This window comes from Pelmatolapia mariae, linkage group LG20 (genome assembly GCF_036321145.2).
Source record: "Pelmatolapia mariae isolate MD_Pm_ZW linkage group LG20, Pm_UMD_F_2, whole genome shotgun sequence".
NCBI classification, from domain to species: domain Eukaryota; kingdom Metazoa; phylum Chordata; class Actinopteri; order Cichliformes; family Cichlidae; genus Pelmatolapia; species Pelmatolapia mariae.
The window spans coordinates 10,699,537-10,714,541 of record NC_086244.1 but is presented as its reverse complement, the minus strand read 5'-3'; the positions used below and the strand labels follow the sequence as shown (position 1 = coordinate 10,714,541).

Here is a 15,005-nt window from a genome sequence, read left to right as displayed (position 1 = left end):
TTGCTTTTATAACATCAGGGTATTGTAACGCCCCCTCTTGCGTTTACAAGCACATAATTTGCATGTACAGAATTAACTGCAGACACAGAAGTTCCCCTTTCTGGCCAAATATGGTGATGATCTCAGGCCTTTGAGGTCCCCATGGACTTGTCCTCCTTGTGTCACCTGTAACTATAAGCTTTTAAGATGATAGATTTACCTCAACGATTTAAAGTGGTTATAACTGCACCTGTCATAAACATGTTAATATTTGACTATGATAACCCCTGTAATACTAATTATAACATCATGCCGACAGCTTCAATAAATGCTTTGATGAAATGATAATTAATGTAATGATAAGGATGATGGTTATATACAGTTCAGCAGTAAACTAATTTCTTTAATTCTACATTATTTACTAGCTAATCTTAAATGACTGTTCAGTACAGATATGAAGGCCAGCAATCATATTTTACAGTCCTGTGGTCTCAGCCTCAGATACTTATTAAATCACACAAAGCTCGTGTAGAAACAAACACACGAACAAAATATGTTCTCCTTCATTTCCGTCAAAGCTGTATGAAACGTTTCCAGAGGTTGGTGTTATGGTTGCTAGGCAACCTGGGCAGCGCAACGGAGGCTAGACCATCCCATTTCACAAGCCTCGCACTTCCGGCCTTAGCGGTCTTTGAGTATGCGGCCCTTGAGGATCGTTGAGGCTGCGTACTTTAAGGCTGCAGACCCTGAATTGGGATACAGCCGTTGACTGCTCTTTCTCATAACCACGTTCGGCAGAACAACTTCCGGTTCAAAAGGCTACCGGATCCATCATCCAATCAGTGATGCCTGTTGTTGCAGCATTGGTACCTACCTCTTCCGGTTTGGTTTTTGTTGTGCGCTTTTCAATTTGTTTTTGTGTTTAGTGAATTTGTTTTTGCGTTAAGTGAATTTGTTTTTGCGCTTTTCAATTTGTTTTTGCGTTAAGAGATTTGTTTTTGCGCTTTTCAATTTGTTTTTGCGCTTTTCAATTTGTTTTTGCGCTTTTCAATTTGTTGTGCGTTTTGTGATTTGTTTTTGCGCTTTTCAATTTGTTTTTGCGCTTTTCAATTTGTTGTGCGTTTTGTGATTTGTTTTTGTGGTTTGCACTTCAGGGCCACCGTAGTGGCGCCCTGAAATGTGCTACGTAAGAGCTGTCTATAAATAAAGAGAGAACCGATGTCCCGGCGCGTGCCTCTCCGGAGACATTGCCCATGTAAGATCTACATGTCTGAGTCTGTCTTTCTTTCCTCCTGAGTTTCCTCTTTACACCATCAGAGCTTCTGCACAGTGTGGAGAAAGATCCAGAAGCAGAGCTGGACTGCAGACAGCCAGTCAGAGCAGCTGTGTACAAAGTAAGACTGAACATCTGTCTGCTGATGGACTCATTTCTGAAAACTGGACTTCTTGTGTTGTTCAGACATTGAAGAGTTTTCTTTCTCTTTAGTCTCATTGTTTTTCTTTCTTTCAGCAGATGTTGGTCTGCAGGAGGTTTTAGATGAACATAAGATCAGTCTGAGGAGGAGATGTGAACGTGTGACTGAAGGAAGTGATGAAACAGGAAGTAGAACCCTCCTCAACAGGATCTACACTGAGCTCTACATCACAGAGGGACAGAGTGAAGAGGTTCATACCCAACATGAGGTGAGGCAGCTGGAGACAGCTTCCAAGATGGACGCCCTCCATGACGCTCCAATCAGGTGCCAGGACATCTTTAAAGCCTTACCTGACCAACAGAGAGCCATCAGAGTGGTTCTGACCAACGGTGTGGCTGGTGTTGGAAAAACCTTCTCAGTGCAGAAGTTCACTCTGGACTGGGCAGAGGGCTTGGAGAACCAACATGTCAGTGTGGTGGTTCTGCTTTCATTCAGGGAGCTGAACCTGATCAGAGATGAGCAGTACAGTCTTCTGGAGCTGCTCCATGTTTTCCATCCAACATTACAGAAGGTCACAGCAGAGAAGCTGGCTGTCTCTCAGCTTTTGTTCATCTTTGACGGCCTGGATGAAAGCAGACTTTCATTGGATTTCACCAACAGGAAGCTGCTGTCTGATGTCACACAGAAGTCATCAGTCAGCCAGCTGCTGACAAACCTCATCCAGGGGAATCTGCTTCCCTCGGCTCTCGTCTGGATAACTTCCAGACCTGCAGCAGCCAATCAGATCCCTCCTACGTGCGTTGACAGGCTAACAGAAGTGCGAGGCTTCACTGACGCCCAGAAGGAGGAGTACTTCAGGAGGAGATTCAGTGATGAAGAGCTGTCCAGCAGAATCATCTCCCACATGAAGACATCCAGGAGCCTCCACATCATGTGTAGTATCCCAGTCTTCTGCTGGATCACTGCTACAGTTCTGGAGCACATGTTGACTACAGAGCAGAGAGGAGAGCTGCCCAAGACCCTGACTGACATGTACTCACACTTCCTGCTGGTTCAGACAAAGAGGAAGAAGAACAAGTACCACGAGGGACATGAGACGAGTCCACAGGAGCTGACGGAGGCTGACAGGGAAGTTCTTCTGAAGCTGGGGAGGCTGGCGTTTGAACATCTGGAGAAAGGAAACATCATGTTCTACCAAGAAGACCTGGAGCAGTGTGGTCTGGATGTGACAGAGGCCTCGGTGTACTCAGGAGTTTGTACAGAGATCTTCAAAAGAGAGTGTGTGATCTTCCAGAAACCAGTCTACTGCTTTGTTCATCTGAGCATTCAGGAGTTTCTGGCTGCTGTCTACATGTTCCACTGTTTCACCAACAGGAAGACAGAGGTGCTGAAGAACTTCTTTGGGAAAAAATATAAAGAGTCCTCTTTGGATGTGTTTCTCAAGAGAGTCATGAGAAAATCCCTCCAGAGTAAAAATGGCCACCTGGACCTGTTTGTTCGCTTCCTTCATGGCCTCTGTCTGGAGTCCAACCAGAGACTCTTAGTAGGTCTGCTGGGTCAGACAGAGAACGGTCCAGGAACCATCCAGAGAGTCATCAACAACCTGAAGGAGATGAACAGTGATGAAATCTCTCCTGACAGAAGCAACATCTTCCACTGTCTGATGGAGATGAACCACCTCTCAGTACATCAGGAGATCCAAGAGTTCCTGAAGTCAGAGATCAGAGAAGGAACTCTCTGAGATCCAGTGCTCAGCTCTGGCCTTCATGCTGCAGATGTCAGAGGAGGTTCTGGATGAGTTGGACATGCAGAAGTACAACACATCAGAGCAGGGACGACTGAGACTGATTCCAGCTGTGAGGAACTGCAGAAAGGCTCGGTGAGTCCAGATGTGATCATTAACATCATTGATCAGTGTAGGTTAGTAGTTTAATTTTGAAAATAAAATCAGATTGTAAGCACAAAGTGTTTGTGTCCATACGCTGCAACCTTCCACACCATCCTTTATTGTACAGACTCAGCAGCAGCTCCATGGATCCCAAATCCAAGAGTGGAGAACAGATTTGAAGTGTGTCACATCCATGCAGTCACAGCTGTTTCCACCATGTTTCCACTGATATTAATCCTGTTCAATGACACGTTTCATATCAGTGAATATGTTCTTTAGGACGTCCACTGACATGTTTAAGTGTCCTGCTGGAAATCACTCAAATCATCCATGAAATCCATGAAAAATCCTTTTAGTGTTCCTAACTTCACCCTCTGTCCTCTCTCTCTCTCCATCCTCCTCACTGCTTCTTTCACTGATAATCACACAAACATCGTATTCAGCTACAAAGTAACACAATAATATCATCTGATGATCATTATTATAAGAGCAGGATCCATATTTGATATCAGAGTAACACACTGCTTGGTTATGTGCAGTCATCATCAGTGACTGTGGGTCAAACAGAAGCTCTCTGATTGGTTGCTGACCTTGGTCACCTGTCCACTCTCACCTGTTTGTGTTTGCTCTCTCTTTGCTGTCTCCATCCTCTCTCTCCTTTCTCTCCCTCTCTGTCTTTGTACCGTCACTCAGGTCCAATGGAAACAGTGACATTTACAAACCAATCAAAGACAAACTGATCCATGTCAGGTTATAACAATATTCAAAGTGAATACAGGCTGCTGCTGGACACAGACAGGTAACATCATTTTGACTTGCTGTCACCTGGATCTGGACTCATAAACACTGAAGCCCTGAACAGGAATACAAATCATTTTCTGCCAACTAGCGACACACCAGCAGATAATGGCTCAGAAAGCTAAAATGAGCCAATCATTTCTGTGTTTAGTTCCCCTGAAATCAGATCTGATATCACCCGCTCTGAGTTCATTCATCATTATTGTCCAGTGATGAGATTTCTGCTCCGTTTGGTAACAGTCAGCAGGTTTTTCCTGCGTGTGGACGTGAACAGTCGTACCTGACAGCAGCAGGTAGCAAACAGAGATCATCTTTCCAGCTGGAACTCTTCACTGAGCTGAACTCATTCAAAATGTTCTGGAGTCAGATTCAAAACAGGAAAAAGTCCAAATGTGTGTCTTCACTCTGACTCTGGATCAGATCTCAGTGACAGACTGTGGACATTATGGAAGCCTAAATGTGACACAATCTTCCTCCTTCATCTGCAGATTAAAGCCAAACAAAGATTCTCATTAAAAGTCTGCAGGTCTGAGAGAGACTCAATCGTTGTGTCATGTCAAACACAGTAAGAGGAGCTGAAGCACAGATGTGAAGAGCAGATGTTCATCAGATTATGACCTCACTCTGTTTTGTCTTCATATACATTCAGTCTGTGTTTATGATGCAGATTTTCTGCTTCTATAATAACACATTTTATATTTTCTATCATAACAGACTGATTCGGTATCGACTCTCAGAGTCTCACTGTGAAGTTGTGGCCTCAGCTCTGAAGTCCAACCCCTCCCATCTGACAGCGCTGGACATGAGTGAGAACAAACTGCAGGATTCAGCAGTGAAGCTTCTGTGTGCTGGACTGGAGAGTCCAAACTGTCGACTGGGGTCTCTGAGGTGAGTTCACTGACTGCGGCTGTTGTTGTTTTTCTATATTTCAGGTCTTTGATTGATGTTTGAAACTTTCTTTAGTTCCTAAATGTTCAGGATGTGTCTGAAGACAAATGTGAGGAAGTTTGAGTGCTTTCAGAAATGTTGTGTCTTTCCAAACGACTGAACAACAGCTTTTCCTTTTGGCTCCAAACAGAAGTGACAGACTTGAGCAGGGTTCATTTAAAGGCTGACAGAAGTGGAGTGGTGACGGGGAGATGTTTGACAGGACAGTGTTTCAGCCTCCACAGGTTCATGTTGTGCTCCATCAGTCAGTGAAGATGAAGTCAGTGCTGATGAGGCTGTAGAGTGTGTGAGGGATGTGAATGAGGATGATGAAGATCTGATGATAGCAGATAAAAACAGGCTGCAGAGACTTTGAGCCATACAGGGCACACAGTGTGTGTACAGAACAGCTGAAATCATTCTGGAGGCCTCACTGGAATATGGAAGCATCACAGTACAGCTTCACTAAAGTCTCTGATATGAGATGAGAAATGAAGCAGCCAGAGCTTTTTCATGAGTGGAAATCCACTGTGACTGTGAGCTGCTGCTACAGCCTCCAGATTAGCCAGCAGCTCATCCTGCTCAACATTTTCTCACCAACTTTAATGGAAGTGTGATGTTTTCAGCTGTAGTGATGGTCAGGGTGACCTCCCTCTCCTCTTCTTCTCCTCTTCCTCTTTCGCTTGTAAAGCCACTTCTGCTGCTTTCATTCATTTGGAAGTCCTGTAGCTGAGTTTGGGAAAGACTAACAGCCTCGGCAGCAGAGGGGAGAAAGGCTGTAACACCACCACTTTACTCTGTTCTACCTGTCACATCATTTTATCAGGAAACAAATATGCTCATGTTTTTACTATGTTTTTCTTGAAGATGTAAGAAGATCACATGGTGCTTTTTATTATTGTATTGGTTTGTTTCCTGTCTCTTGGATGGAGCCCAGCTGTGCGTGGCCCCTGGGCCTGTGGTCAGAGTGTGTGCTGGATAATCCGGCCCAGGATGAGGCCAAACTGACATGGGATGAAATGTCTGTCACATAATTGAGCTTAGTGTAGTTTCATTTCTGCACAATTTAAAAACAACCAAAACTTTTTTCTGTCTTTTCTATGTTATACTGTAGACTTTCTTTGATACTGTGTCGAAAAGGAGCAGCTTTTACTTTGAAGGGGAGCCGTCTCTGTTTCCTCTTCAGGTTGGATGATGGTAGCAAATGAGTGTGTGATGTTCTTTCAGTGTTGCACTTTGTAGACGCTCCCTGAGCACTGGTCTCACAGCCAGCTGCACATAGAGACCAGTGTTGTTAGTCCAGGTCAGAAGATGACTTGTTGGAATGAAAATGAGCTTGTAGTTTGTCTGCTTTAATCATGTGACTGGAAAAAGGTGTTGGACTTCAAATATGTCCATTTCTTTCACACTTCACCTTTAAAAGTGAAGCCTTGTGGTTCCTGGAAGGAAAAACACGACTTTTTCAAGTCTTTGTCCTGTTTTTATGAGAAATGTACGACTTTAATGTGAAACATTCAGAGTTTTTTCTCTTGTTGTGTTTGTTTGAAGCTGCTTCCTGTTGGCTTCAGCTGTTTGGAGTTTCCATTTTCTAAACTTCTACATTCTGAACCTTCTTCAGCTCTGAACAGATGATGAAACACTGAATGATTTCAAGCTCACACTTTGTCTAATAAACATACATCTTTCATTCTTTATACAGATTGAAGGAATGTGGTTTGTCAGAGATCAGCTGTGATTATCTGGCAGCAGCACTGAAGTCCAACCCCTCCCATCTGAGAGAGCTGGACCTGAGTACTGACTACTGGTCTTCGATCAGCAACAAGCTGCAGGATTCAGGAGTGAAGCATCTGTGTGGTTTCCTGGAGAGTCCAGGATGTGGACTTGAAACTCTGAGGTCAGTCAGCATGTTTTAGTTGTGCTGAGATGAATATGATGTGAAAGTTGTGCTGACACTAAACTGCAGACATCAGGCTGATATTATACTGATCCACACTGAGGATCTTCATGGTAAAGTCTGTTTTCTTCTTCTCTGGTTTAGTCCATTGACTGCAGCAGAACAATGTTCACATTTCAAACAGTGATACTCAACGTATGGCCCGCGGCCCACACGCGGCCTGCCCACCTTTCCTGATTCAGAGAGAGGGGACCCTGATTAACTGTGTAGTGTTCTTCCTCACAGTTCTAAGTATCAGACACAACAATGAATAATCCACAGCTGACTCTCTTTAGCAGGTCAAAGGTCACGGCACACAGCAGACAGTGGGAAATATTCTAATTCTGATCATTTATCAGCACATATCCATATGTATAAAAACAAAGCTGACACTGTGAGACTTGATCAGAGGTGTGATCATCACAGCAGAGGCCTTTGTGTCAAAGTCACTGAGGATCAAACAGAAACACATGAAGCAGATTTTCCTCTTCTGGCTTTTTATAGCAGATAACCTTCAAAATATTCTGCAGTCGATCAAAAACTGAAGCAAACCATGAATCAACATGTGAACATGAGCTGATGCTGCTGAAGTGAAGCAAAGTTACAGAGGTTTGATTACAGACACAGCTGAGAGTTTGTAATCTGTCATCATTTTAAAAGGTTTCAATTTCTTCAGTATTGAACAGCAGAAATGAGGCTTTGTTTTCGGAGGCCGACAGCAGTGAACACAACAGCAGACTGGTGCGTAATAAGCAGTGAATAATGCAGAAAACAGATTTTTGAAGGTAAACTGTTCTTGAAGTACACTGAGAGAGAGAGAGAGCTGTGCAGGAAGTAAACGTCAAAGTCAGAGAGAATTCATGACGATGTTCATCAAACGTAAAGCGTAGTTTGGATCTTCTTTTGCTGCTGGTTCACTCAGTTTTGGTTGGAGACAGATGAAACCTGCAGCTTCAGGATCTGTGAGCTGTCCACTTTCAGCCCCGACGGCGTGTCCGTGTACGTGCCGTCGAGTGAACGATCCACGCTCTGTGTTTCAATCTTTGTGTGTTTAACTGCTCTCATTTACTGTTTTATCTGTTTGCTTGTTGTTGAAATACCTTTGGGAGCTTTAACCTGAGATTCTGGCAAAATACATTTATATTAAAAATCCATTCAGGATTGAATGAATCAACATCGCTTTATTCAAATTAAAACCATTTAAATAGGAAAATCCATTTTTTTACAGCCGCCTCTAATGCTGGGTAATGTCAGCTGGTCCATGTGCAGCTGGCTGTGAGGCTCAGGGAGCGTCTACAAAGTGCAACACTGAAAGAACATCATCCATAAATATTGAGGAATAACTGGACTCTCATACAGCGAGACTCAAATGCCTTTAAACATCAGCTTATCCTGCTGATCCAAGTCCAACACTGAGTTTGTAAAAACATGTTTGTCAATCATTTTGTTTGGTTTCTGAGGAAAATGATTCAATAACTTGCTGCTAATACACAACATTTCATCATATTTCCTCATAACCCTCTTTTGTCTGACCATTTGATCCCATTTGAATTTGCAATAAAGGATCCACAGAGTTTGGTGACAATAATGACAGTAGATGTTTGTGTGAAAGTGCTGGAAGCAAATGAGTGTGTGATGTTCTTTCAGTGTTGCACTTTGTAGACGCTCCCTGAGCACTGGTCTCACAGCCAGCTGCACATAGAGACCAGTGTTGTTAGTCCAGGTCAGAAGATGACTTGTTGGAATGAAAATGAGCTTGTAGTTTGTCTGCTTTAATCATGTGACTGGAAAAAGGTGTTGGACTTCAAATATGTCCATTTCTTTCACACTTCACCTTTAAAAGTGAAGCCTTGTGGTTCCTGGAAGGAAAAACACGACTTTTTCAAGTCTTTGTCCTGTTTTTATGAGAAATGTACGACTTTAATGTGAAACATTCAGAGTTTTTTCTCTTGTTGTGTTTGTTTGAAGCTGCTTCCTGTTGGCTTCAGCTGTTTGGAGTTTCCATTTTCTAAACTTCTACATTCTGAACCTTCTTCAGCTCTGAACAGATGATGAAACACTGAATGATTTCAAGCACTTTGTCTAATAAACTTACATCTTTCATTCTTTATACAGATTGTGGAGCTGTGGTTTGTCAGAGATCAGCTGTGATTATCTGGCAGCAGCACTGAAGTCCAACCCCTCCCATCTGAGAGAGCTGGACCTGAGTACTGTGTTCCCCCCTTGGTCAACTAACCAGAACAAGCTGCAGGATTCAGGAGTGAAGCATCTGTGTGGTTTCCTGGAGAGTCCAGGATGTGGACTTGAAACTCTGAGGTCAGTCAGCATGTTTTAGTTGTGCTGAGATGAATATGATGTGAAAGTTGTGCTGACACTAAACTGCAGACATCAGGCTGATATTATACTGATCCACACTGAGGATCTTCATGGTAAAGTCTGTTTTCTTCTTCTCTGGTTTAGTCCTGTTGGGATTCAGGGATTCTTTTATTGCTATCATATAATCTACCTTACGATGACTGCATTAATAACATGTTTTACAGTATTACTTTAACAGTAATATTTCTTACAGGGTTCATATTGCATTGAATATGTTTGTCATCACAGTGACCTTTCTATTCACAGGTTTATTTATGATCATTCTATACACAATGCATAACTGTGCTTGTTTCGAGTTGATGTTCCATCCAAGAGGGTTTTAAGCTTCACTGGTGAGAGTGTCCAGGTGATACATGTTGAGGGAGGATGAGAACATAGCAGGTTGATTGCATGCATGCTTACAATACATAAATCTAGCAACAGGCCTGAGCGCAGGCCCAAGTGTCTTTGACCTTTTTGTAACTGGCTGCCCTTTTAGCTACTTGGTAGCAGATGACTGGAGGCGATAACCAGCCCTCAGACACCCTGAAGGCTTAAGACTATGACTTTGCATGGAAGGTGTTGCAGAAAGGGGAAGTTATATGTCTGTTATATGTCTGTTTATAGCTATTGAAGATGTACAAGATATACCATTGACTGTACACGATGAACTTTTGTCTTGTGTTGACGCCATGGGAGGGCGGATACCCCAGTGCTTTAAAAGTGTTCTCAACATGTATTTTTGTCAGAGGACATATCCTGATATGTCTTCTCCTGTGCTAATAAACTCATCGTCTGATTGCACTTTTCTGGATCCTCCGTCGTTTGTTGTCTGGTCTGCAGTTGACCGATCTCGCTTCAGTCCATTGACTGCAGCAGAACAATGTTCACATTTCAAACCTTCAAAGAAGAAGAAAAATCCTCCACTGGATAATTCACTGTGAAACTCTCCAACTCTTCATTCCACCTAAAAGTCTGTCTGACACTGAAATCCAAAGCAAAATGTGCGTTTGCTTTACAGACAGCAGTCCAACACAAACATACACACATCATCCAAAACACAGTCCAACATCCAAATCTCCTCCACTGCCAGCATGAATGATGGGAAAGAGAAGGAGGAACACTCTGACATTCAGGGTTAGAATGAGTTTCATGAAGCAGACTGTGAAGATCAAAGCTGCATTAGAAGCTTACATGAATGAATGAGTGGACAGAAGTGGACAGAGATCATCTGAAGCACTTCAAAGGCTTTAAATCAGCACATTTCTCTTTATTCTTTATCAACTCTGTTAGTTTCTCTCAGTTTTCTGTGGAATGAAGCTAACAGCAGGCTAATAAGATGCTGACCAATAGGTTTCTATTAAAGGTTGTAATTTGTATCTGAAAAAGTGCTTTGGCTCAGCAGGGATCAGCTTACAGGTAGAATACAGCTGCTGGATGGGATTAGCATGTCATAGCTATCTACCAAACTGCTAACTGGGGGATTTCAGGCCATCTATGGATCATTTTTGCTAACTGTTTATTCAGCTTAGGCTCACAGGGCTGCAGCCTGTGCCCTAGCTGTCATAGGGCAAGAGGCGTGGTCCACCTGCACAGGTGAGCAGTCCATCACAGGGCCAACAGAGAGAGACAGAGAAGCACTCTCTCACATCCACACCTACAGCCAATTTAGAAGCACCAATGAACCTAAGCAGCATTTCATTGGACTGTGGGAGAACATCCAACCTCCACAGAAAGGCCAACAAGCTTCAACCTACAACCTTCTTGCTTTAAGGCACTAGTGCGAACCACTTTTCCCCATTTCAGCCCAAATCCTGCATCTTCCTGTTTCTGACTCCAGGCCAGCTCCACTAACACTTTCTCATCAGACACTGCCACCTAGTGGAGGAAGTCTTAGTTCCATTTGAAGCTTCAGATTACAGTTAGTTCCTTTACAAAGAGGTGGAGGTGGTGGGGCCACAGCACCATCATCACTGAGTGCCATAGGACACTTAACCTTTGTTTCCATATGCTGGGAACTTCCTGTTGTTCCAAGGAGGACTGGAAAATGTGTGAAAATCTCCCAGTCAGTTCCTCACAGCACACTTCAATCATTTCCCTCCCACAGCATCAGGACCAGGGCTTTTTCTCTCTTTGGTCCTACTAAGAGATTTCCACACAAACACCTCATCAGTGGGACTCTCAGAGCTACCAGCCCTTTGCTACAATCACAAAGCTCTTCATTGAAATCAATGAAATCAAAGCTGGAATCAAATGAGTCCAAGTCTTCTGCTGATTCAGCATCACATTCATCTTTGCTCCTTGTTCTGCATCCCCACCATGGACTTCATTCCTTCCCAAGCCAGCCTTGAGTGTCCTTTATTCAGCTCATCCTCTGATTTACTTTTAGACCTGATTTTAGCTGCTTTATCTCTCTTTCAACAAGTTTCTGTGCCTCAGTCTTGTTCTTCTCTCCCTCATAACAAGACAGCTTCTTCTGCCTGAGAACATGTTGGAGTGATTTACTAATCCAGGGCTGCTTATTGGGGAAAATACTTCCTGTTTTCAAAGTAATCCCCATTTTTCCCAGAACGAAATGTAAGTAGAAATCAATGATCTAGGTGAGAACATGAGCCTTTAAAAAGTCCCAGTGGGTGCAGTCAAAGCAGTCCCTCAGTTCCAGTATAGAGTCTTTGGTCCAGACTGGAACAACTGTGTGCCCAGTTTGAGCTCTCTTCAGTCCTGTGACCTGACAGACCCAGAGGGGCCATCACATCACATTTAGAAGCTCCCCTAATGGAGCCACAACACATGTCCAAGACTTAGTCTGTCTTGTTGGACCAACTGGAAGAAATGATTCAAGGACTTAGTCACAGAACAGAGATTCAAATCTCCAAAATCCAACTGGCTGCATCAGGACATATAGTCTGAAACTCTGCACAGTTTCCTGTTTGAAGCTGCTTCCTGTTGGCTTCAGCTGTTTGGAGTTTCCATTTTCTAAACTTCTACATTCTGAACCTTCTTCAGCTCTGAACAGATGATGAAACACTGAATGATTTCAAGCTCACACTTTGTCTAATAAACTTACATCTTTCATTCTTTATACAGATTGAGGGGCTGTGATTTGTCAGAGATTGGCTGTGATTATCTGACAGCAGCGCTGAAGTCCAACCCCTCCCATCTGAGAGAGCTGGACCTGATCTGGAACAAGCTGCAGGATTCAGGAGTGAAGCATCTGTGTGGTTTTCTGGAGAGTCCAGGATGTGGACTTGAAACTCTGAGGTCAGTCAGCATGTTTTAGTTGTGCTGAGATGAATATGATGTGAAGGTTGTGCTGACAGTAAATTGCAGACATCAGGCTGATATTATACTGATCCACACTGAGCATCTTCATGGTAAAGTCTGTTTTCTTCTTCTTTGGTTTAGTCCATTGACTGCAGCAGAACAATGTTCACATTTCAAACAGTGATACTCAACGTACGGCCAGCGGCCCACACAGCTCTGAACAGATGATGAAACACTGAATGATTTCAAGCTCACACTTTGTCTAATAAACTTACATCTTTCATTCTTTATACAGATTGGAGGACTGTGGTTTGTCAAAGATCAGCTGTGATTATCTGGCAGCAGCACTGAAGTCCAACCCCTCCCATCTGAGCTTCCTGGACCTGTCGGGAAACAACCTGCAGGATCCAGATTTGAAGCAGCTGTCTGATCTTCAGCAGAATCCAGACTACAGACTGGAGTATCTGCTGTAAGTAGAGTGATGGAGTGAGTGGTTGGTGCTGTCAGCAGTATTGTACTAAACACAGTCAGTATGAAACAAAGGTCCAGTGTTTCCTGTAAAGCTGCAGCTTCTCAGTGAAGCTGTGAGAGGAGAATGGTGACAGGCTTCAGGATTGGACACAAACACTTCCTGTTTCTCACCTTTATGGTCACCATAGTAATGGCTGACACGCTCTGATCAAACACTGTCAACAGCCAATCAGCTCTCTGAACAAAGCAGCACGCAGACCAATGACTGCATTCATTTCCAAGTTTAAAGCAGTGAAGAACACAGTCTGTAGGTGAGGAAGAATTTAGTGAGAGCAGATGTTTGGATGGAATTCCTCCAGTTAACAGCTGGAACCGTCCATCTGGATTGTTGGGCTTGTTGTTGGGGTTCCTACAGAGCTCAGAGTGGACACACCAAGCTTCTTCTAATGAATGAAAGTCCAAGCTCAAACTAGGAGGGAAAAACATTTTCATCAACTTCAATAAAAATCCAAAGATTAGAAAAAGTGAAGCAACAATGAGTCCTAGTACAGTCCCAGCACTGAAGTCCCTGCTGCTCTTTATACTGGATGTGCTGCATCACTGACTGACAGCTGATGAAGAGTCTCTGGAAACACTCGTTTATCTCCTCTGCTCTTCCTTCTTCTCTCTGCAGGTGGAGCTGATGATGGTAAACAGGACGGTGTGTGTGCTGAGAGAGGAGCAGCTGTGTCCTGATGATCCAGAGAGGTTGAAGCAGCAGCAGCTTGTGTGTAGAGACACTCTGACTGGGCCATGTTACTGGGAGGTGGAGAGGAGAGCTTCATCCAGCAGTGACTGACAGAGGAATGAAGTGCAGATGACTGTCAGTGCTGCAGAGTGAACTGCTCTGAGAACAGCTCCACTGTCAGACACAATGTAGAGTCCAGCATCATCCCTGTGTGTCCCTCTGGATCTGACAGAGGATCATCAGTGTATCTGGACTGCTCTGCTGCTGCTCTGTCCTTCTACAGTCTCTGCACAGTCTCTGTCTGACTCTGGCTTCAGAGCCTCATGGATCAAACTCACCTGGAAAGACTTTCAAACATCACTCAATAGATTTAAATACAGAATAGATTTGATATATACTGTAGATGTACTGTAGAGTTGCAGTTTGTCACTTGTAAATACAGTCTGTGAGCAGCTATGAGCTGAAAGATCTTTCTAGAAACACCAAATGTTTTCACTCTTCTGTTGCTTTTTCATATATTTCCACAACATTAATATTGATCCCACCTGTCTCACCTGTTCCATGCTTTTATACATAAGAACAGGACACGTGTGATCTGAGCGCTGCTGTGGTTGCTGTGCTGCACGTCTTCATTTAGATAACAGAGACATCTAGTGGTTCAGAGGGAGAACTGCAGGAGGTGGAGCTGTGTTTTAGCATGGAAAACCTTTTATCTTTTAGGCGCAGATACAAATATGACAAGTATCAGTGTAAGACACAAAGGGGTCAAATCAGTTAGGAGAGGGAACAGTGATCACACAGTAATGTAAGAATAGATACATAACAGTGAATCTGGACATGTATACACATGGAAGCAAACAAACAGGATGTAACACTACATTAAAGCCACAAATGGGAAGAAAACAAAGCCAAAGGAAAATATATTTGATCTCAGGAATCCAAATCAGATGCTTTAGAGCAGGGGTCGCCAACCCTGGGCACGCGTGTCACAGCTGGCACGTGAAGGGTTAACTGATGGCACGACCATAGCTGGACTGGCCATCGGGCATACTGATGATGATTTTTTGTTTTTAATGACCTGATGATGGGGGGGGTTGTAACGGTATAAACGATGAAAGGTGGTGGATTGGCCAGATGCTGGTCGATGTGTAAAAATAAGTCAGTTGTTTGGTGGTGGCTATGGCGGAGCTTCCACAGAGGCAGCAGGTGGATGAGGGAAAGGGGAGGCAGGAGGAGCAGAGACCCGAG

General features: G+C 43.6%; 1 pseudogene; it reads left to right on the top strand.

Annotated features, from left to right (window-relative positions):
- The first annotated feature begins 1,156 nt into the window (after positions 1–1,156).
- LOC134618439 (NACHT, LRR and PYD domains-containing protein 12-like) lies at positions 1,157–14,078 on the top strand (annotated as a pseudogene).
- Positions 14,079–15,005: the final 927 nt, after the last annotated feature.